The sequence below is a fragment of the Octodon degus genome, unplaced genomic scaffold, assembly GCF_000260255.1.
Source record: "Octodon degus isolate 3935 unplaced genomic scaffold, OctDeg1.0 scaffold00009, whole genome shotgun sequence".
In the NCBI taxonomy this organism is placed as follows: Eukaryota; Metazoa; Chordata; class Mammalia; order Rodentia; family Octodontidae; genus Octodon; species Octodon degus.
Window position 1 is genome coordinate 14,377,763 of NW_004524585.1, and position 25,448 is coordinate 14,403,210.

Consider the following 25,448-nt stretch of genomic DNA (forward strand, 5'->3'; position numbering starts at 1 on the left):
CAGACCTATTTTAGAAAGGGGTCAAAATGATCACAATTCCAAGAATGACAATGGAAAGAACCCAGCAAACAATTAAACACAGGCAAAAAGTAGGAAACCAACAACAAGAAAATAACATAACAGACATAAATAAATAATTATTATATCCACCAATGTAAATGGACTGAATTCACCAATTAAAAGAAATAAATTGGCAGAGTGCATCAAGAAACAAATCCAACAATATGCTGTATATCAGAAATACTTTTAGGAGAGGCCAAATGGCTAAGTTTATTAAAGTACCTGCTTAGGCAGACACAGGGGCCTGGAGTTTGATCCTTGGCTATGCCCCCACATTGTGCTGCGACAGCATTTAAGTACCTGCTTAGGCAGACACAGGGGCCTGGAGTTTGATCCTTGGCTATGCCCCCACATTGTGCTGCGACAGCATTTGAGACTGGGCCTGGTGGCACATGCCTGTAATCCCAGCAATTGGAAAGCTGAAAACAGGAGGATCACTATGAGTCTGATCTGTGTAGTGAGACCCTGTACACCCTGTACTAAACACATAAAAAAGAAACACATTGAACCCATAAAGAAAATCTTAGGCTGAAAGTCAAAGGATGGAAAAACTACTACATGCTCCAGGATCTCAGAAAAATGGGTAGCTATCTTATTCACAGACAATCTAAACTTCAAACCAAAAATGATCAAACAAGATAAAGAAGGTCACTATATACTGGTTAGGGAAAAATTCAAAAAGAAGAGATAACAGCCATAAATATGCATGCAGCAAATATGACAGCACCCAACTATATAAGACAAAGTCTAATGGACATGAAAAATCTATTACCCAATATCACAATCTTATCAGGAGATATTAACACACCTTTATTTCAAAAAGATAGGTCAAGCAGACTAAAAATAAGCAAAGAGGTAGCAGAACTTAACCAAACCTTTGAAGAAATGGACTTAGTGGACATATACAGATTGTTCCACCCAACCACAACTGAATACACATTATTTTCAGCTGCACATGGAATGTTTTCTAAAATAGACAACATACTTGTCCATAGGTCATGCTTAAGTATACGCAAGAAAACAGAAATTGTTTCATGCATGTTATCTGACCACAGTACAATATAACTAGAAATTAACGACAAAAGAAACCACAAAAACCACATAAACATATGGAAATTAAATAATACCCTCCTTAACAAAAAAAAATAGGATAAAGATGAAAATAAACAAGAAATTAAACAATATCTGTGATCCAATGAAAATTCAAGCAGAGACTACTGGAATATGTGGGATGCAATGAAAACAGTTCTCAAAGGAAAATTTATAGCAGTGAACTCACACATTATGAAAACAGAACAAGAACAAATAAATACCCTAATGTTGTACCTCAAGCTTCTAGAAAAAGAAGAGCAAACCAAGCCCGAAGATGGAAATAAATTATAAAGATTAGAGTGAAAGTTAATGCAATTGAGACCAAGAAAACAATACAAAGAATTAGTGAATCAAAAGCCGGTTCTTTGAAAGATTAAATAAAATTGATAAACCCTTAGGTAACCTGAAAAAGATAATCTCAACCAATGAAATTGAAAATGTAATTTAAAAAAAAAAATCTTACTGATGAAAAAATCTCAATTTCTGATGGATTCACAGCTGAATTTTACAAGAAATTTAGAGAATATTTAATCCCAATACTTCTAAAACTGTTCAGAGAAATTGAAAAGAAAGCAATACTTTCAAAATCATTCCTGGAGGCAAGTATTATACAGATACCAAAACCAGGGAAAGATTCAAGCAAAAAAAGAGGATTGCATGCCAGTCTCCTTCATGAACATAGATACAAAAATCCTCAATAAAATACGAGCAAATAGTATACAGCAAAACATCAAGAAGATTATACACCATGACTAGGTAAGATTCATCCCAGGGATACAAAGATGGTTCAACACATCTATGAATGTAATGCACTATATTAATGGAGCCCAAACCAAAAACCACATGATCATCTTAATCAATGTAGAAAAGGCTTTTGACAAAGTCCAACACTCATTCATGATCAAAGGCCTACAGAAAATTTGAATAGATAGCCTACTCCTCAATCTGATAAAAGCCATCTATGACAAATTAACAGCCAACATAATTCCAAATGGGGAAAAACTGAAATATTTTACATTCAAATCAGTAAAAGATAAGGATGTACTCTCCTGCCACTCCCATTCAATATAGTTCTGGAATCTATAGTGAAAGCCACTAAACAAGAAGGAGAAGTAAAAGAATAATAATTGATAAAGAAGTTAAACTATCATTATTTGAAAATTATAAGATTATTAGTAAGACCCAAAAAACTCCACTGAGAAGTTCCTAGAATTAAAAAGAAATACAGTAGCATAGCAAGATACAAAGTCAATACCCAAAAATCAATAGCATTTCTCTACATAGACAATACATTCACTGAGACATAAATTAGAAAAAGAATACCCTTCACAAAATCATCCAAAAAATTAAATATTTAGGAATTAATCTAACAAAGAAAGTAAAAACTTTATAAGATGAACGTTATAATACTTTGAAAAAAGAGATGAAAGATTTCAGAAAGTGGAAAGATATTCCTTGCTCCTGGACAGGAAGAACCAACACTGAAAATGGCCATGCTTCCAAAATTGTTAAAATAGATTTAATGCAATCCCTGTCAAAATACCATCAGTGTACTTCACAAAGCTAGAGAAAACATTCTTAAATTTTATTTGGACCCAGAAAAGACCTAGAATATTAAAGGCAATCCTAGGCAACAAAAGCAAGGAAGGAGGCATTACAATCCCTAACTTGAAAGTATACTATAAGGCTACTGTGATAAAATCAGCATGGTACTGACAAAAAAACAGACCTGAGGATCAACAGAACAGATTAGAAGATGCAAATACACCTACAAACACATTGAGCCATCTTATCTTTAACAAAGGGACAAGACATGTTCCCTGGAAAAAACATAGGCTCTTTAACAAACAATGCTGGAAAAGTTGGCTCTTCACATGCCAAAAACTAAAACTAGACCCAGGTCTATCACCGTGCACTAAATAAAGTCAAAATGCATTAAAGATCTAAATATTAAAACAGAAACTCTAAATCTCCTAGAAGAGAAATTAGGTGGAAATCTTGAAGACATAGGGGTAGGCAGACAGTTAATGAACAAAACCAAACAGCATGGGAAATACTGCAAAGAATAAACAACTGGGATCTCACTTTATTGAGAAGTTTCTGCATGTCAAAAGATGTCACCACCAGATTGAAAAGACAACCCACAAATTGGGAAAAAGAAATCCTAACCAATAATCACTCAGACAAATGTCCTCTATCTAGACTATATAAAGAACTAAAAAAAAAAAAAAAAAAAATTGGGCCTCCAAAATTTAAAGATACAATCCTAAAATTGACATCTGAGTTGAATATACACTTCTCATTAGAAGACATATAAATGGCAAATAAATGCATGAAAAAATGTTCCACAGCACTGGCCATTTGAGAAATGTAAATTAAAACAACATTCAGATGTCATCTCATCCCACAAAGAATGGCTATCATAAAGAAACCAACTAACAACAAATTCTGGAGAGGCTCTGGTGAAAAAGGAACTCTTTTTCACTGTTGGTGGGAATGTAGACTGATACAGCCACTATGGGAATGAATGTGGAGATTCCTCAAAAAACTAGGACTGGAACTCCCATTCAACCTGGCTATTCTCCTTCTGAGTATTTTCCCAAAAGAACTGAAAACATCAAACCATAGAAATATATGTGTACTCATGTTTATGGCAGTGCAATTTGTCATAGCCAAATCTTGGAAACAACCCAAATGCCCACCACCTGAGTAATGGATAAAAACGATGTGGTATTTTTGTACAATGAAGTATTACTCATCTATAAAGAAAGATAACCTTTAAGTCTTTAAAGATAAGTGGATGCAACTAGAGGCTATGCTTATTAGTGAAATAAATCTGATCCACATATGTAAATATCATATTATATCCCTAGTTCAAGAACCTGAAAGAAGAAATAAAACCCGAAAAGTATAACAAATTTGGTAAAACAGAGAGAAACTGAACTTAAGGTTTGAACAACAAAGATGAGAGAAATGAAAAAAGAGAGGAAAAAAAGGAAGGGGAGGAAATACAAGTATATATATATATATATATATATATATATATATATATATATGATGGCTGAGATGACTGTACTAATAATTTCCATCAGTTTTTTGAAAATGATAGTTAATGTGTAGATTTTCACCTTGACTGACACTATATGCTGATATTTGCAATCTAATCAACTACATTGAGGAAAGCATTGTGTAATACAAAAACCACACTTCTCTACCTCCCATCTTGGTCTTCTAAATGTTTACTGTTTCTAGTGTCTTATCAATTATTATACTGTCATTAGAATAATTTTTTTAAAAATAAATTTTAAAAAGAAAAGAAAAAATTTAAGGTTTCTTGAAAGCAAGCAGTAATATTCAATTATTTCTCTAATCTTGAATAACTACATCTGTTAATCTGAGCAACAGATTTGATGATAAAAATAAATAACAGAACAATCATTGTTAATTAGCTATTCTTGCTTTGAAAATCTGTAACATGTATTGTATGTTAGTTACTCTGTTTATGTCTTTGTTTCTGCTATTTTTTTGCTTCTGTTTTTATTCTTTTTTGTTTTTACTTTTCAAAATTAAATTTAAAAATAATAAAAAGTATTTTAAAATAAATAAACAAATAAATAAATATCATACATAAAACCATGGTAGAGTGCTTGCCTACTGGGCATATTTGAGGCTCTGAGTTCAAACCACAGTACTTCCAAAAAAAGGTGAAAATATATTTATTTCTTATTTGGTTTTTCTTTTAATATAAATTCAAAGATGCATTACAATTCTAGGAGGTGTTTGAAGAAATCCAATTCACCTTTTATCCAGTATAACCCTTTTAACTTAATATTTTATGCTTTTCTCTTCAAGCATGTATTCATATGCAAATTATATTTGTGAATTACTTAGAATTTGAGAGGAAATTACAGACTTCATGAATCTTTAACCCAAAATACCTCAATATGCATTTTCTAAGTATAACATCTTCTTACATTACTACTGGGTACCAAAGTCAAAATACTTATATGGATATAATACTGTTGTCTCATTCAATGTCCATATTCAACATGTTCTACTTGTCCCAACAATGTCTTCCATCTCTGTTTTTCCTATATAATGCACCATATTTGCATGCAATTTTTTTTTGTTTTTTATTATTAATTTAAGTACTTTTAATGTGGGGCCTATTATCTTAAAAATTTTAAGTATGCAATACAGTATTGTTTAGTTTAATTTAATTTTATTTTGAAGAGTAAAAACAAATGGCAGAAACAAAGACAGAAATAGGATAACATACAACAATATATATGTTACAGATTTTCAAAACAAGAATAGCTAATTAACAATAGTTGTTGTATTATCCATAATTTATCATCAAATCTATGGCTCAGATTAACAGATATAGCTATTCAAGATTGGACAAATAATTGAATTTTAATGTTGGTTTCAATAAATCCTATTTTTTTCTTGTATCTTGCATTTCTTTAAATATTTATTTTAAAGAGAGTATAATAATTTATAAGACATTAGAAATGGCACACATTTAGAAGATCAAGATGACAAGTATTCAATCATGCTTTTTGTATTATCGTATTGTTAACTGTAGGCAAAATGACATACAGCATATCTCTAGAGCTAACTTGCCTGGTATAATTCAAGGTGCATACCTGATGAATAACAACTTTCTATTTCTTCTTCCCTTCAATTCTTGGACACCAGCATTCTAACCTCTTTCTGTATGAGCTTGACTGTTTTGCACATCTCATATAAGAGAATTCATACAGTAATTATCAATCTATGACTTATTTCACTTTGCACAGTCTTCTTCAGGTTCATTCATGCTAACCCACATGGCAGGATTTCTTTCCTTTTTAAGGCTGAATAATAGTCTATCGTATATATACACCACATTTTCTTAATGCATCTACTTATTATAGGCATTCAGCTTGTTTTCATATCTTGACTCTTGAAAAAGTTTGCAAATATCTGTTTGAGAGTTCAACTTCAATCCATTTGATATATATTCAGAAGTATAATTGTTAGGCCATATGGTAGTTCTGTTTTTAATTTTTCAGAAACTTCAACAATGCTTTTCATAGTGATGATATCACCATCAACAACAGTGGACAAGGCTTCTAACGTCTAGATATCCTCATCAATAATTATCTTTAAGAACTAGTAATAGTCATCCTGACATGTAGTATAGAGTGACATTTGAATATGGCTTTAATTTTCATCTCCCGGATGATTCATGATGTTGAGCATCATTTCGTGTACTAGTCGGTTAATTGATTTGTTTCCTATTTTACTATTAAGTTCTAGAAGTTCCTTATATACTTTGATATCAACCCTTGGAAATATAGTACATGGCTTGTAAATATTTTCTCCCAGTTCATAAGTTTCATTTTCACTTGGTTAATTTTTTTCCTTTGCTGTGCAGAAGGGCTTTATCTTGGTGTTATACCATTTTTCTATTTTCCTTTTGTTGCTTGTGATTTGCATGTCATGACCAAGAAATTGCCACCAAGACAAATGTCATTAGATTTTTAGCCCATGGTTTTCAGAAGATTTACAGTTTCAGATGTTACATTTAATTATTTAATTCATTTGAGGCCTCTTTGTTATTTATTATGTAACAATAAATGAGGCTCAAATTTTATTCTTTTATAAGTAGACATAGTTTTCTCAAGATTGTTTATTGAAGAAGAGATGGGCAGTACTTTGTTGTGTACTCTTGATACCTTTATCAAATATCAGTTGACTATAGATCAGTTGTTGGCTACTCCTGAGCTCCTTGTTCTATTCAATTGGTCTACATGCCTCCCTTTAGTATGAATAAATATTATTTTAATTACTTTAAATTTGTAATGTAGCTTGAAAGCAGCAAATATGATTCCTCTATCTTTGTTCTTTCTCAAGATTGCATTGACTGCTTAGGGTCTTGTATGATTTTGTGTAATTTTATATTTTATTCTGTTTTTATATGAAATATAATTGGAATTTTGGTAAAGATGATATTAAATCTATAGATTGATTGGGTTGGCATGAACATTTAATGATTTTAAACCTTTCCAATCCATAACATGATATGCCTTGACATTATGACTTTAACTTCTTACAATTTTGTTCTTTAGTTTCTTTCATTCATGTTATAGTTTTCAATAAACAGGTCTTTTACCTCCTTATTTAAGCTTATTTCTAAATGTTTTGTTACTTTTAGTACTATTGTACATGGGATTCTTTTCTAAATTTCTTTTTTTTTTCATATTAGCATATAGAAACATGATTGACTTTTACATGTTAATTTTGACTTCTATGACTTTACTGAATGTATTTGTAATTTCTAACAGATTTCTGGAGTCTTTAGGGCTTCTGTATAAAATTATGTTACCTGAAAAAAGTTTCATTTCTCCCTTTCTTTTTTTTGTTTGGAAACTTTTTATTTCTTTTCTTGATTTATTGTAATGATGAGGACATTCAGTAGAATATTGTGTAGGGGGGATTTGAATGGGCACCCTTGTCTTACTCCTGTTCTTAGAGAATAACTTTCCAGTTTTCTCCACTTATTATGGTGGACTTCACATATATAGCCTTTACTACACTCAGATAAATTCTTACTGTACACAGTTTGTTGAAGGTTTTTTAACATGATGTGTGGAATATAAGCAAATGATTTTCACCCATCAGAAGAGAGGATTATACAATTTTCAATTTTTGTTCTATCGATGTGATGAAACACATTAACATATGTTAAACTATCCTCATATTCCATAAATAAATCCTACTTGGTCCTGCTGTGTGAGCCTTTAAATATATTGATGAATTTAGTTTAAAAGTATTTTTAAGAGACTCCTTACAATTATGTCTATCAAGGATATTGATATATTTTCTTGTGATATCTTTGTCTAATATCTTTGATAATGGGTTATTATATCAGTTATTAAAAACCAATAAGTTAGGTGACTTCAATGAAATAAAGGAAGACCTAAGCCATCCCGCCAAACAGAAGCAGGAAGAAGTAGAATATCTAAGCAGACTAAACATGAATGACAAAATTGAGTCAACAATCAAAAACCTCCATTAAAAAAAATTCCAGGACCAGAACTTATCTCTAATAAATTCTACTAAACATTTAAAGAAGGATCAACATGAATCCTTAAACTCCTTCCAAAGCAAAAATGAAGAACAAGAAACATTTCCTAACTCATTTTACAATGTCATTTACTCTTACAGTACATAGGTAACTCCTTTGCAGTAGTCCTAGAAAAAGTTTGGCTTTAATTCTCTCTATGCACCATAAAGAAATGTGATGGAAGTGAATGCTAAAGAAGAATGAAGTTGACTTCTGAGCCAACTGAAACAACTGCCTGAGGAGTTATCACTGAAAGTTAGGAAACAGAGGAGGGCTAGATCCCTCACACAAAGAAGGGGCAAGAATAGTTTCCCTTCTATCATCATCCTCATATAGGTTAGAGAAATTCAAAAGTAGAAATGGCTTGGCCTTGTTTGTACTGGGACACCATTCAGTTAAGAATCTCATACCTCTGCACTCTTTGCCCCCACCTTTGCAGAAAGAGTTGGCCTCGTGTCTTTTTTTAGCATGTTACTTCTTTATTTTTCACAATCAGATTTCAAACTTGATTGAGAAACACAGCCAGCCCAAGGTTGCTTTCACAAAGAAGGGACCAAAAGATATAATGTCACTCTTTTTCTTCTTCTCCCTGGAAGTTCCCTGTGTCCAAACCAATTCAGATACCAAAAAATTAGAAGAACCTAATTAATCTGGAATTGGAGGATGTGAGAGAAGAGAAGAAAATAAATCTGGCAGAGAAAACAGCAGACATTCTGCAAGCATGGAAACCCTAACTCTGGCCAACCTAATGTGAAGATTTTGAAAAATATTCAACATCAAAGAAGATAGAGAACAAAACTCATAAACAAGCAGAAAACTCTAGAAATGGCAACTACAGTTAGCAACATACTGAGGATGAACTGTGTCACTTTGCTCCAGGATGGAGCACATTCCAGGATGGGACTTGAAATTTACCTGTCATGGATCTTCTGTCCAATTCATTAACAAGGATAGGACCTCCTCATTCAGTACCCTCAGACTTCTCCCCTGGAAAGGAAGTTATGCCCCAAATAGAAACCAGAGTGCTAATCAAAGAATAAAAATATACTGAACAGCCACAAACAGCATTCCCCAACCCAACTGTGGAAGGATCCCATGGTGTGCTACAAAGACCATCCTGAGCTGCACTCCTCAGGACTCGTGTCTGTACTGGGGCCACTCCACTTGCACAACCACTGGGCAGCACTTCTAGTGGGTGGGCATGGTAGGCTTGTTTGCACGCACTCTTTCAAACTGAATACTCATGGCTCTTTAGTGGAGCTTCCCCTTTCTAATGTCTCACATCTGCCTTGAATGGTGTCTGTAGGAAAACATCTCGCATCACTCCCACTCTCTGCACATGCATGTGAGGTAGGATTGAGTCTAATTTGTTTCCAGATCCCCTGTGCATTTAGCTTAATACTTTAAGCACAGAGCTCAATAAATATTAATTGAGCACATGAAGAAATGAATGAAAAAAGAAACCTCTTGAACTACCAAAGAAGAGATTAAGTTAAACTAGATTTAATTTAAGAGGCACATAAATTTTACATTCACACCTCTCACCCAGGGCATCTACAGTAGTCTTCTAAAATGAGAACATGCCTTAAAATAATCCAGTCCAGAAAATCAAGCAAAAAATAAAAACATTTCAGTTTATACTCCTTTAGCAGATGGAGATGCTAACTGAAATGGCCATTTTTTTCCACTATCTCTGGGGACAAGGAGAAAGTCATTGGCCATAAGCTTCTTTATTTCTGACCAGATTTCTCTGCTGTATTTGCAAGGAAGCAAAATCCCCTTGTTTATATTTTCCTTTGTTCCAAAAAAAGTCTTTTATGTGTCTTATATCATTGCTTACATTAAAATATATATTGGCTTATTAAAAAAACAAGTTAGAATTAGTTACAGTATGACTCAGTTGATGACCTGCTGTGTCTGCTAATGGACTTAATATGATTATATCTTAAAAATAGGCTTTAAAATGGACAATATCAGCTTTACACCAACCTCAAATTATTGGACCTCTAGTCTCAAAGAAATTTAAAATAAAAATAAAGAAAGGAAAAGAGCATGAGTTTACATGCAAAAATTACACTGAGTTAAAAAGATTATTCTTACATTCACTAGTTGTGTCACATGGTATTTAACAGGAAATCTTCCCTAAATAAATGTACCTATGTGGATAAAATAGCCAAGCAAGTACTTTTGAAAGAGGAAATACAGGTAATAGACTTACTGGAAAATATTTGATTCTATTAATAATTAGAGAAATGAAAATCACAACAGTAAAATAATAGGTTAGCTACTAAGCACTTTTACCAATACTTAAAAGCAACTACTGATATTTCTGGGCAGAGTATGGATTACAATTTGACATAGGTATTAAGAGCCTTAAGATATTAACTGGACTTCCTAGTCTCACTTTGAAAAGGTTACCCAGGGGCCAGGGAGATAACTCAGTAGAATAAGCTCTTGCAGACAAGCACAAGGACCTGAGTTCAATCCCTGGTTCTGCAAAAAGAAAGAAAGAAAGTAAATAAGTTACCCTAAGAAATTATTATGAGTGCCTGTGTTGCAGTTTGTGGGTAGGTATTTATTATGCAACCCTCCACAATTAAACTCTTACTGATGACTAACTATATGAGCACTTCCTATCTGCACCGTTCACCACTTCACTCACTTCGATTTCCTTCTCAGGCCCCTCATATCTTCTATTTTGTATTCCTTTTCTGCTCCCTCACCCTATTCCTGAGCTACAAGCTACATACCAGAAGCATAGACAAGACCTTGCTAGCTTCTCTGAAATTACACCAGTGCTCTTAACCTATGGCAACTACTCGGTCTAATCATCTCAAAGTCCTGCTGATACTGAGCCTTACCAAACTCTGCCATCACAGAGTTAAAAGAATTACTGATCGAAAATTAGACAAAGAATCCAGGAGTAAAATAGGCCAGGGAACAGCCAGTTACATACATACATACATACATACATACATGCAAAAGAGTATCTCAATACAATTTTTCCTCAAGCATTTAAACCATCCCCACTGACATCTTTCCTAATTGCCTTCTTCATTTGTGTGGACCAGCATTTTTCTTGATTGAACATATGTGCTCTGCCTTTGGCAACCTTTGCCCCTACAACAATTTGAAAAGACTGAAAAAGTAGAAGCTCAGTTGGATGTTATTCTTTGGGTTTTAACAAGAAGGAAAAAGGCCAGTGCTCTGTAGTTATTCAAGGAAAAAGAAAAATATGTTTCTATAGTCATCAACTCAACTAAGGGGAAGTATTGGCTGAAGTAAGGTGTGAGAAAGTTTCACATACCACAACACAGGTCCACATTGAGTATTTTTAGGTGTAGGAAAACCATACAGGTAGAGATCCACAGCTCATAGTAGAGCCACCCCTCCATCTCACAACCCCACCTGACATATGCAACCCAGAAATCCAAGCTCCACCCATATATCCTGAGACAACTGTTGCTTGTCCTCAGAACTTCCAAAGACTGGGCATAGACATACAAAGCACTGGGAGTGGATTTGAGCCCAGTTAATAGGAATTTTCTGGGTTTTATGTATGTATGGTATGGTTTCTAATGAAAGAGTATACTCTAAGTAAATACGAGAAGAAAGGCAACTATAGGAGGGCTTGAGAGGACTCACCAAAGCCCTGGTCTTCAAGGAGGGTTCTCAGTTGCCTTGGTGTAAGAAGCTCTGTGTCTGATGTACTTTCATTTATCCTGAGTATGAAAGAAAAGGAACCAAAATATATTAACCTATATTCGTTACATATTTTTTTCTCTTTTTGATTCTGATGGTAATGATAACATATTGGTACATTAATTAATATATAATTAGTTTCCTGTTTGAAGCTGTTGAGGGTTTTGCTGGATATTTCACATGTAAAAATAAGATTACTATCATTCACCTGCTTGCAAATACTATATCAATCTGATGACAAAAGACAAGAAATTATTTTCACAGCCCACTTACCAGAAAGATGAAAAATCAAGGTGGGAGAAGGGAGACATGCTCAGTATCATCATTTGATTTTATAAAAATGTTTTCATCCTGAGGATATTATTTTGAAATCAAAGCCACATGTTTTTCTGTACTGTGAGGCTTCCATATGCTCCACAGCACAGCCAATGAAAACACTGATACTCACATCCAGGAAATATAGTGAGAAAGGTTTAATGCATGTCCCTTTGATATAGAGGTGTATTCCATTGCCCCCAATAAATGTGTTAAATTGCTGCACTGAGATGTTTGCCAGTTCTCAGATAGTTCGGATGTATAGGATACTCTGCGGGCCACAAATTTCTCCTTCGTCTGTTACAATTCTCTCCCACAAGTGGGGTTATAGCGTGACGTAGATTTAAATAAGCCAGGCTCTTTTACCATTCATTGATGAGCCACTGACACAGAGGAAATGTATAGCAGTCGGAGAACCAACAGTCAATCTTTCTCTGATAACTGGTGTCTCCACTTATTACTTAATAAGAATCTATAATGCCTACCACTAACAGCCAGGACCACTCTATCCTAGAACCTAATTTTGCATTAATGTTGCTGTAGAGACAAAGCCCTTTCTGATGGTCGGCCCAAGCCTCCTCGCCTCTGATTCAAAATACAGTTTTGCATGGAATGTTCAAAATTAGAGCTGGAGTTCCAGGTGCCATTCTGTTTCCTCGCTTGGAGAATTCACTTAGGGTTGGTTTTGCTAGATTTGCGCAGTGCCACCCCATCCCTGCAGGGGCTTGTGAAATGTAATCAGGGAGTAATGTTGTGTGTCAGCACTGTGAGGTCCCTGGAGCCAGGTGCTACATAAATACAAGGTATTAGAATATTTTGACCTGTGGGGGTGGATGGTGCTTTGATACATCTTCATCACATTGCATTGTGACAGCTTGTTGCAAAAAAGTGTCAGACAATCAGCAGCTGGGTTTATCTTGCTGTGTAAACCTCCGTGGGAGGCAGTCATACCTGAATTTCAGGCTGCCATGGCTTCCATAGAAGATATGATTATCTCCACCTTTTATTAATTTCCTTTTCCACAACTACAGAAATGCAGCCCCAAATGTTTCTCTTCATTAAATAGAACCTGATACAGTTCAGATGTGCCACAAGCTCTATTTTGTGGCTTTTCCTGAATAAATGAACACTTAGGAAGAAAAACAAATGGCAGTCAGTTCCTTCTATAGATTAGATCTTGTTAGTTCAAATTGATTCTTTGTTGTTTTCACTTTGAATATTGAGACATCACAGAATAATGGCAAACATAAAGCAAAAGCATTGCATCTAAGTGATAGAGCCAAGTATTCTATTTCTCACATACAGACTAGTAAGGCAAAAGGGATCGAGATGCAACCTTAGCCAATGTTAAATCTATAATAACAAAATACCATAACATTATCTGCTACAAAAGAAATTTCAGATGAGAGCAAAACACAGCAGTTATTGTATTTATTCATCTCATTTAAGCCATGTGAATTTTTAAAGGGCAAAAAGCATGGCTTTTTATTAGATTCCCAGGAATCTACTAGCCTAAGCTTTAGAATACATTGACTAGTAGCTACAAAGACTGCTTTGAAGCCCATCACTGTTGTCATCAAATACTCACCTGGGCAAGGGAAGATAGGGTAAATAAACACTGTACACTATATTCCGAAATTACCCAGTGTGAAGGCAGATCGGATCAGAGCCAACTGGTCAGAATTACAATCTTTCACATTTAGATAGGATGAAAATAAGATTCATGCCACATTCTTGCTATCGTTCTGTACTATTTTTGCCTCTCACATACATGAATGCGCATGAACACTTTTATACACAAGCATGTATTCCATCTGGACTCCAGAATGCAAGTGAAGTCTTATCTTAAACCACAACTTCAGGAAAAATGGGTCACACAGTCATCTGACAACACAGTTATAAGTTACCCTAAGTCAAAGGCAAATGTGAATATGTGAACCTGGAAAATTATCATTTAATATTGATATCAAGATTGTCCACTACAGGATAAGGTAGAAATATCAACACTGGCAGAGAATTCATAATACATATTGGCATGTGTTAAGCTTAGCATAGTGGGTAAGTGACATTTTTATTAAAACCCACACAGGAATGTGCCCTTCCAAGAGCCCCCTTAACATAAAATGTTAGCTCCCACCAGATAACAAAGCTTTGAGTTGAAAATCGAATTATCCACATCTCTTTTAATGAATAGAAGTTTATAATGAATGATTCCTGTGGCAGAATACTGAATAGCTGCATTTTTTAGAATGTTTTCCTGCCTAAAAGTTTGATGTTCTGTCTTTAATTTAAATCTGACCTACCAGATAAGTGTGTTAGCTTCCATCATGACCCTCCATCGGTTTAATCTTGCTCAAGCTTGGGGGATTTATTGGAATGAAAAGGAATACAATTTGTTTTGTATTTTTTTTCAGCAGCAGTATCTATTTTTTAGCTCATTTTGATTAAAAATATATATGTGATAGCCTAGGCTTTATCCAAAACACAGAAAGCTCATTTGGAGTCCACATGGATTTTAGTTCTTAGATTGCCAATGGTTTATGTTCATTAGATTACTAATTGCTATTTGCTGTGCGGTTTAGTAGATAATTATGGCTAAATAAGATAACAAAGGTGAAATAGAAATGATTGAGTATTTAATTATAGAAAATTTACATCATTAGATGTAGGAGTTACATTCACATGTCTATTAAATTCTAAGAAATGGTGTGGGGGGAAAAGGGTATTGACTTGAACAACTTAAACAGAAGCACAGAAATAGCCTTTAGTTTTAAGCAGCGTTAAGCTATATGAAAAGAATGTCTTATTCAGCATCATGTCACTAGCTAATAACCCAGGCATGACCAGGGGCTAGTCTTTTAGGCACTAGACTATACCATCAGGTTTATCCATTGGGTTTATCCATATTCACTAAATACTATTGAATAAATGAACAGACAAAGCCTTCCACATAAACCTTTTTCCTGTCTTTAGGAAATAAAATCTTACTTTTCTAAATAATAGGAAGAAAGTGTCACCTATACTAAAAATTAGTAGATGATGGAAGATTGATTCCCCAATCTCTAAGTTTGATAACTACGTTCATTACTTTTGTCCTGGATTTTTTTTTAGTATCTTTGAAAATTTCTTGGTGTTCAAAGCAAGTGTTCTGGATAGGAATAATATATTATTGTTATCTAGCCAAATGTTTGTGTGAAGAGTTTTCAATTATCTTAATTTTTACCTTGACAATGTGTTTAAAGGGAAAATTTTCACATGGGTCTCCTTCTTCCTTGTGGAAATTCCAGAAGCCTCTGTTCCCATGGTAATGTAGGGAGGAAAATTATATACTACGGAAGGAACATAGGCAACTAAAAGCCCCGGCTTTCACATTTCCAGATCATTGTGTGATGAAAGAACATGAATAGAGACTACCTTGCATTTCCTTGCTACCTACCTTCCTTTCTTCTCTCTTTTCCTTTTAAAAAGCAGATTATATTTTAAAGCACATTAAAACCGCAACTATTAATCCTGAAACTTACTTTCCATTGACTCAGTAGCATTCCTATCATTAAGGGAGGCCAAACACTGCCACATTACAGCCAATTTTTATACTTAGGATTTTGAAATTCAAGGCAGTGTTATTAACTTAGAAGATAAAGTTTTTCTATTTCAAGAGCCATAGTTTTCACAGAATAAAGCACTTATTGAAGTGTAAGTTTTGATAAAAATAAGAGCATTAATTTTATACTATATACAATGAGATTAGAAAGAATGCCAGATTATGTAGAAGCCATTTTTCATTCTTAAGAAGAAATAAATTTCAGCCTACTGGGAGGAGGAGAGAATGGAGAAGAGGGTAATGGTAGCATGAGTTGTTGCAAAGGAGACTCTATGAAAGAGGCATAAGAAGGATCAGGAGAACCGAAAGCCAGAGAGCAATGCCCACTTTTTACGCCACTGTCAGACTGGGGCAAGGGCTTCTCAGATGTCCTGCTCAAGCATGGGAATACAACCTAATGCAGAGATGTTGCCAGGTGAGGTGCAGACATAAAGCATCTGAGCAAAGTCTGAATACAGTGGAGGAGGGCTAAGGAAAAACCGTCCTTCCCGGTGGGATGGGAGCATGCTACTGCACAAGTGGCAAGTGCTGGCAGTTATGGCAGGTTAGGACAAAAGTAGCAAGAAGAAAAGCTGGGCAATGCAGGAAGAGCAGAGCATAGATGAGTAGGACTAAGCGGTCCGGGGGACTTGACCTGTGCTTAATTCTTTTAAGTCTCCGCAATTCTAAGATGGGCTTTATGAGACACAGAGGTAGATTCAGGCCTGTAGAGAAGAATAAGAAAAGGGTCTGAATCTTGAAGTGTCTGCATATGAATTCTGAATTGACTAAGAGCCATAGTAGAGGAATTAAGAAATAATTTAAGCTTAATTGTAGAAAATAAAATTTGCAAGTTCAAGTTTATTACCTCCCAAATGCATGTCTATGACAACAAGAAAGTAAATGTGGCTCCACTTTGGGGACTTTCCATGTGCTACCAGCTTGGTTTCCTGGCAGCATTTCTGTGGCAGCATTTCTTATCACAGGCATTTGAGGAAGTTTAGACTACACAGGCTTTTGTTGGGAAGAACTGCCTTGCACACTGTAGAGTTTTTAACAGTATCCTTGATCTCCATCCACTGGGTCACAGTAGCGGCCACTGTTCCTCAACATTTCCACACATCATCCAATGTCCTCTGGGATGCAGGTGAGAAAAAAAGTCTCAGGTCAAGGACCACTGTTCTAGAATATGCCCAGTGAACCCTTAGAAAGAAACCATACACACAGTAGAGCACAGTTACATACAACAAAGACAGCCGATTTCTCACACATAAACATGAAGTCAAAGCCAAGGTGACTAAAGTGACATTCATTCTGCCTCATCATATATGAAGAAAAGAGCCAGAATTATAACCAGATATACTCACCAAACTCTACGCTTTATCTACATGACACGTGAAGTATCTCGTAAGGTTAGCACTGAACCAGGGACCTAGTGGCAACTTGCAATTGTTGATGGAAAAAAATGGATGAGCAGATTGGTGGATGAATGGATGAATGTTTTGGACAACTGCACCATGCCATATTGTTGGATATTTCATGATCAAGAAAAGCAGCAGCCCGTGTCTCCCAAGTAGTGGCATAGACACTTTGCTGGCACATTTATCCATTCACAGTCAGCGTAGCAAAAGACTAGTGGTCATTTTTTTTACTCAGTCCTGGCAGATCTGCTCTGAACAAAGTGATCATGGTCTAACATTTTGTATTTCACAGGCCTATGGGATGATGGAGTTGTTAAAGCATCCACACACACGCCTCGTTAGAAACAGGCTTCATGTTGCACTACAAAGCTCTTCTAACAATCCTTATCCAAACTGCACATCTTAAGCTTTACTTTAACATCTCTGTGCCCTGTTCATTAGCTATTTCCATTGTATTCTCAGGTTTCTCCCGCAAAACTGCAGGTGGGTATAAAAATGATAATAGCACACTATCTCCTCTTTTATGTTTTCAATTATGACTATCTAGCACAGCCCTGGACACAAACTAGCGTGTGCGCAGCCTTGAATTACTCTACCTGAGTCTAAAGAAATTTCTTTGCTTTATTCAGGATTTGAATTCTCCAAGACCCATAGTCGGTCTTTTCACCACAGATAGACCCAAAGCTGTGATTCTACTGTCTGTCTTTATTTATTAATGTGTAGCTGGATGGCACATTATCTGACACCAAAAGCCAGTGGCAACTTTCCAATCTGTGTAACTAATAGAGATAAAGTGCAGCAGAGGTGGGAAACTGGCTGTGAGCCTAAGGAAGGCAGCCTGGGGGAGGCCGGCTTGGTTATTTACTAAGACAGCACAGCTAGGTGCAGGTTGAGCTCAGCCAATAACAGCAACTTGGCAACAAGCTCCCATCGCTAGAGCATGCTATCAGATTTGGGTTGGTGGCCCCAGATGGACAGTGTAAATTCATAAAGGCAAGTAATTATCAGGAGGCCAACCAGAACTCAGGCAGATATGGTGTCAGCCAGATCCTGTGCCTCGGCTTTTGTAAGCGCTAAGCACTGTCATCTTTTCTCTATTCTTCAGACAAGGCCTTTCCTTGGTGGCATACAGTGATCACTGAAAACCTGGAGAAGAGTGAAAGCTTAAATTAATGGCCTGGACAGCAGCACAATGGTATCAGGGCCCTCGGGATTCTGCCTTGCGCAGCATAGATGTTTCTGATAGGTTGAAGTGACAGTGCAGGAGGAAAGTGTTAAGCTGTCCCATATTTTGGTAGTAGAAGATAATCCAAAAAAACAAAGATAATCCAAGCAGCGACAATGTATGGGAGTAACTAAGAAAATGGGCTTAGAAAACAGGATGCTTATTTCTGAATCCTGAGTCACCATTCATAGCATGACGATGTTAGGTCAGTTCCTTAGTCTCTCTATACCCTCACATGAAAAATGGGAGTAATATAAATCCTTACATAATGAGGTTGTTATAAAGATTAATTAGTACACATAAAGTTCTTGGGCACATATGGCACAAATTAAGCTCTCCATAAATATGAAATATTATCACCACCCTAATAAGCACCCCCCTAAAGCTGCTGGGGGTCAGACCATGAAATGGTTACCTGTCAGCACTTTCACAGACTCTTTGAAACTTTTTAGCAACAAGGTAACTAAACACAGGCTTCGGGGCCGGGGAGATGGCTCAGTGGAATAAGCGCTTCCCTGGCAAGTGCAAGGGCCTGAGATCAATCCCCAGTTCCGCCAAATAAATAAATAAATAAATAAATAAACACAGGCTTGGCAGATTAATACTTTTAAATGTTAGACTCTTATATATGAAGATAGTCACAGAACTATCCATCAATCAATATATCAAAATACTTTTATTACTCAATGACATGAAGATGCTTTTTTCTCCCTAAGACTCACTGACGCATCCAACTCAACTCATTTCCGAAATATCTCGACAGACACATTTCATTTCTACCACCAAAGTCTCTGAACCCACCGCAGTCTATGTCTGCTTCTGCTGCAGCACAAGTCTTTTAATAGGCTAAAAACAATACTGTTTTCTTACATAGTCTGGAAGAAAATCATAAATATCCAGGAACAAGACTACAGCCATAAAAATCATTAAAATATGCTTGTTCCAAATGTTCTCTTTTTACCTGCTACTAAATTTGTCCTCTAATTTTGCCCCTGCATCTTCTTTCTACAGAGAAGAACAAGGATGGTTCCTAGGATTAAATGTTGCAGAAGTCCGGCGCTAGTTAAGAAGAAAAGCTAGAAAAAATGGGGGAAAGTGATTTTCTACAGAAAAGCTACATTCCTAATTATTCTCTGAAAGGGGGATAGGAAACTGCATGCAGCAGAACAAAAAAGGCAACACTGGAAGAAGAAAGAAAACCCAGTTGTTTCCATTTCCTGGTTGTGCCGGGTGTGGTCGCTCCGGGAGATGGGACTTCATGCAGTGGAGGATCGGGATGACAGCAACCATTAGTGAGAAGGTTATTAGAAGAACAAAGATGGTGAAAGATGTTAATATTTTACATCTGAATTAATTTATATCTCCCTCTCCTTCCACCTAGCGTCTTAGAATACTAAGACTTAGACTACCTAAAGCTGGAAACTCCTCCAAATCCATTTTCCTTTCGGAATGTTTGCTTTTTAACTAGCACCTGCCAAATACTCAGGCCACAGGAGATCTTTTATCTGGGATTGCACAAAATGTCAAGAGTGAAAGGATGACTGACGTGAGGGGGCAATACCCAATATATATAACTGTCCAAGATTACATATCTGAACAGATTTCAAAGAAGATGGCACTGTGGATGCAACTCAGGTTATAGCCAATGATTCTTAGTGGTTATGTCACTGCCCTGAATTTGCTGGCTTTACACAGCAAGCACAGCTAGAACCTCTGGAGAGAGGTGGCACTGTCTTCCCTAAACCCTAGGCGCAACAGCAGAGTGCCCCAAATCTTACAGTTCCACCCCTGCTTTCCCATGACGTAGCAGCAGCAACAGCAGCGACTTTACTAGCATTCACAGCTCATGCAGCTCTGTGGACGCCAACCCAGATGCTCTCTCCCTTCTCTGAAGTGCAATATGAATTAATTTGCCAAAACACCCAAGACTCATCTTTGTACTAAATGATCCATGATTAAAAAAACACATACATGCTGGCTCTATCTGCTCTGGCCACATTCATTACCATGATTTGTTAAATGTTTATGAGCCCATCACTATTTTTGGTTGGCACCAGCTTGGTCAAAGCTAGGAGGATCCTGGAAATGCACTGTGCTGCTGCTGCTGCTGCTGCTGCTGCTGCTGCTGGAAGGCAGAGCTGCAGATTTATTTGCTGCTATTTCCAAGCAAAATATTTCAAAGCAATTGAAAGGCTTGGGAGAGCAGGCTTCTGTAAGGCCCCATCCATCCCCAACTCCACTGCATGCATGCTTTCAAGTGATTTAAAAAATAGTAATAGTGTAGAAAAGTGACACCAAAATATCATCTAATGCAAAAGTTCCTAATCAGTAGATAGAGAGAAAAAGGCCAGGACAGACAGAAAGAGAGAAAAACTATAAATGAGATTAGTTAGAGCTTATAAAACACTGATGACTTTTGGGTACTGTTCTTCACTCTAGCAAATGGGAGAGATTCACGCATATCCCACAGAGTACGATGACTTCAGAGTGAACGAAAGCAGCCAGATGATAGTTTCACTTGACTTTAAGACTCCTTTCTTCTTGCCCAACTACCACGCAAAACATTGCTGCTCATCTTGGTTGGTTTATGTTGTGACAGGAGTCTCATTCAGGCCTTGGGTGCTGCTCCAAAATTCTCAAGAAAGGGATTCACTACACCTCACAAAGTCTGAGTAGGGATAGATACTGCCCAAATACCTCCTCTGATAAAAGTATCTCAGGTTCCTATTTACAGGAGGACCAAGATGTCCTTTTCCTTGCTTGCTTTCAGAAAAAAAAAAAAAAAAAAAAAAAAAAAAGCAGTATCTGGCTTTTACACAGGAGGCCACCGAAGTCTCAGCTGTAATTAAATAGTATGATATCAAAGTTAGCTCTGCCTCTAGCAAAGCAGAGACTGTGTTACTCAAAGGTCTTTGTTTCCTTCCTTATCGATCATGGAATTCTATTTTTTAATGCAAAGAAGAAAAATCCCTACAACGCAGAACAAGAACAATGTTGAAGAAAAGTCAATAAAACAATTTGCTCTTCAATAGGCTAGCAGAGGTAATCTCCACTTTGATCCTCCATATCTATGCCCTGGTTTGTACCAGATTTATCAGTATCTGAAGAAGAATCTGCACATTCAACTTTTGATTAAAATATGTATTGTTGGTTGAGGGCAGAGGCCTTTAATTATCTTCATGAAGAATTCCTGTACTGGATTCCAAAAACAAAGAGGCTCTTGTGCCCAGGGACAGGAAATGTATTAATTCAGAAGAGAGCTAAGGAGCTCCCTGTAAATCACTCAGGGGAGAAAGCAGAGAGGCCAAATGAATGGCTTTATATGGTTACTCAGGTTCTTGGCCATGCTCCTTGATAGCGCTACAGAATTGTATACTCTTCTCAGTTTACAATAGGGGGAACTGAGGCTCAAAGACATAAACTTAAGATCACCAATTTCTCCCTAGCCCCCAAGATCGCCAATTTAAAACAAAATTGTCCAGCTCCTATTAAGGCCTTCTAACTTCTAGACATACATCCATTCACCAGCGGACGGCAGTAAAGAGCTCTCTTAAAAAGACTATGCTGAGGCTTTCTGGGCAGGTGCCAAAACATTGGGGCGCCGTGGTCAAGTGATTTAAAAATGCGATCAATCATCTATCTGCTTGTTTAAGTGGCAGAACGCCAGCTGAGCAACTCACTCACTGTTTAAGGTTTGGTCATCGCCTGGATCTTGCATTAAATGATATCCTCCTGTTCCAGGGCTAAGTCTTTCCTCTCTGGTTCTACAGTTTGTACCTTCAAGGAAGGCAGGAGAGGAAGAGAAGGGGAAACAAAAAGAATGAAGATATATTACGTACATGTACCAAGATTAAACTGTTTACAGACACATCTTTCTGGTTGAAATAAGAGAAATGTGAGTACATAATTGAGGACTTTTGTTGTTGTTGTTGTTGTTGTTGTTGTTGTTACCAGGTATCAAACTCAGGATCTTGTATTTGTCAGACAGGCTTTTACACCTGAGCTATCTCCCCAGCAACTGAAGACTTCTTGAGGAAAGGGTTTGCTGCTAACTTTCAGATTCATGTTCTAATTGTGAGTGTCACTCACAATTTGTTTTGGTACCTGTACCTGTACCTGTACCTGTACCTGTACCTGTACCTGTACCTGTACCTGTACCTGTACCTATACCTATACATGGTGAAAGGCAATTTTGTGTACATGGCTGCAACAGAGACATATCAGGTAGAGAAAGGTGGGGAACAGATAACTAACAAAAAGAAAAAACCTCAGAGATTCTCTCAAGGACCATAAATACAAATAGGGTCAGGATGGCTGCTGGCCAGCAGTGGGAAAGCACCTGAGGGGTAAGGCAAAGAAAAAGGCACAGATGGCAGCAAGAGGCCCTACATCTGCACTGTGGATACCTACCTATCATCAGCAAAACCTATGGACCCCAGAGAACTGCAGCCAAGCTGTAACTGGAACAGCAAAATGGAACTTAATTTATTTAAAGTTTTAGTTTTATGTATGTGGTACAGGGTCTCACTATGCAGCTCAGACTCATAGTGATCCTTCTGTTTTAGCCTCCCTAGTGCTGGGATTACAGGCATATGCCACTATGTCTTGGTCACCAGCTCAATACCCCTGAGGCAGGGCCAGCAGTTAGCACCAGGATTAAAGCTCAGTTCTTGTGTTTGTCTAGGCAGGCACTTAGACAGCTGAGCTATCTCCTCAGGCCTAAAATGGAACTTTAAAAGCGAGATTTTTTTTTCTTTACACAGATGGCTTCGCCAAATTCCTTAGGCCAAGGGCACAACCTGCCCTCCCTGGCCTTTCCCACCCCAGATGAGAGGACAGAATATATAGATACTGGCCCCAGGAGCCAAACTCCAGCTTCATTCCTACAGGGACACAAGACAGAGGTCTGGGTCTGAGAGGGTTGAAAAAAGCCTCTCTGTAGCTGCCCGCGCCCCCACGGATCCATGCTATAAAAGACCCTAATGCGCCTGCACACAGGTGGTGGACCCTGCATCCTCTACAGCTGGCTTTCCTTTTTTACCAAAATAAATGACCTCCTTTGATTTGTCCAGTGGGGAGCAAATAACCTGAGCACATGCACTTCTGAGGCGGCTAACAAAGCCCAGGTCTCAGGAAAGCCGGCCTGGGGCTGCGGGGGTGGAACAGAGAGCTCCTCTCTACTCAGATTTACCGACTGCCTAACAGAAGTTTTATAATTTGGCAGAGTTTAGAAAGGGAAGACTAGCCAGCTTCATTAATATTGCTTTATGTTCATTAAATTTTAGACTCTTTAAAAGTGCTTTTCAGATGTTCCCAGGAGGGCTGGCAAAGAGGAGTGGAAAATGCTGAGACATCGATATTCCTGAAAATAATTATCTGGGGAATTTGCAGGGCACTCCAGCGACCCTCTGTGACACTCCTGTCTCTGTGTGTGGCCAACGTGTCCTATTCTTCTCCCATTCAGCTACCTATTAAGCCACACTGGCTAACTGCAAACCTACTATGGACTTGCAAATCACTGAAGTTAAAATGTTGAAACATCATCCAGTTAAAATGTGATTGCCTTCACCTTCCAGGTGTTTTAGCAATTCTTAAATTCCAGGTTCAATAACAACTTCCAACTTTTAGCCCCAATTTACTCACATTATGTATTTTTTAGATCCTACGCCTTTCTGTCAAATGAAATTTCATTCTGGCTTCCTGCTCCTGGCATAAGGAAGTCTCAGCATTTTGGTTTAATAAAATACACCATTAAACTTGAAGACAAAGGAAGCGCCATGAAAATATACATGTAGGGCATGGTAGGTAGCTATTAATGTACCCAGTTTGAGTGAGCCTTTACAAAACAGGAAAGATAAACTTCAGCGTGGTCTTCCTGAGGTGTATACTTTTGCACTTTTAGGATTCTTAAATCTCTTATCTTTGTAAGGACAATAAATATTTCGCAAAAGAGGTTCAACTCTCCTTTTTTTAAAATAAAGAAGTGACTATCCTCATGCTTTTTTTTTTCTTAGACCATTTACTTCAGAAAACTTGTAAGTACTTTCTCCTCTCTTGGAAACCTATATAAATCCTTTTAAAAACTAAATGGGATCTTGTTATCTCAATGGCCTGATACAGTCTGTCCCAAGAACGGGAATCTCCTTGAAATGTAAACATCAGGGAACACAGCCCACCCCCTCAGTTTCCTTGACAAGACCTAACTTAGGTGTGTGCCTTAGTATAGGTTGCAAAACTAGCTCCTGTCGCACAGGTATTGTTAGCTGGTCCTGGAATCTCTTTCTAGCAATGGTTTCTAGGTTCTTGTCTTGAACAGAGAATGGGTCAAAAGATAGTGAGATTTTTATGTTTATTAAAAGTAGTATATGAGTGAGTGAGACAACCTGGGGCCCTTCGGATCCTGAACAGACCCAGAGCACAGGCCCAGTGAGTGAGTGAGACCACCTGGGGCTCACGGATCCTCATTCGACCCAGGCTGCTGGCCCAGCAGGGAACCCTTAAGCAGAACTCCCTGCAAAGAGGCTAGAGACAAGATCCACCCAGCTGACTCAGGAGCAGAACATCTTCCCAGAGAGACACAAAGGGTTCAACTCTAATGCCTGCAGCAGAAAGAAGTGGAGCACAGCAGCCAGATCCAAACAACACCCACCTGGAAGAATCTGAACTTCGTAGATCTGGACCTGGTGATAAGGTAGTAACTCTATCTAGGCTCTACACCAAAGGTCAGAAGACAGTAGTATGCAAAATGACAAAGAGAAGGAATAAAATGCAGTCTCAGGCCCCAAGTCCCCCAGTACAAATGCACACAATACTAGCACTGAGGAAACTGGAAATCACACACCTGATATCTCTGAAATAATAGCGTTGACAGTAAAGACTCAACTGCAGAAAGGTATAGAAGAAATCAGATCAGAAATAATTTCGGAACTAAAAAATGTA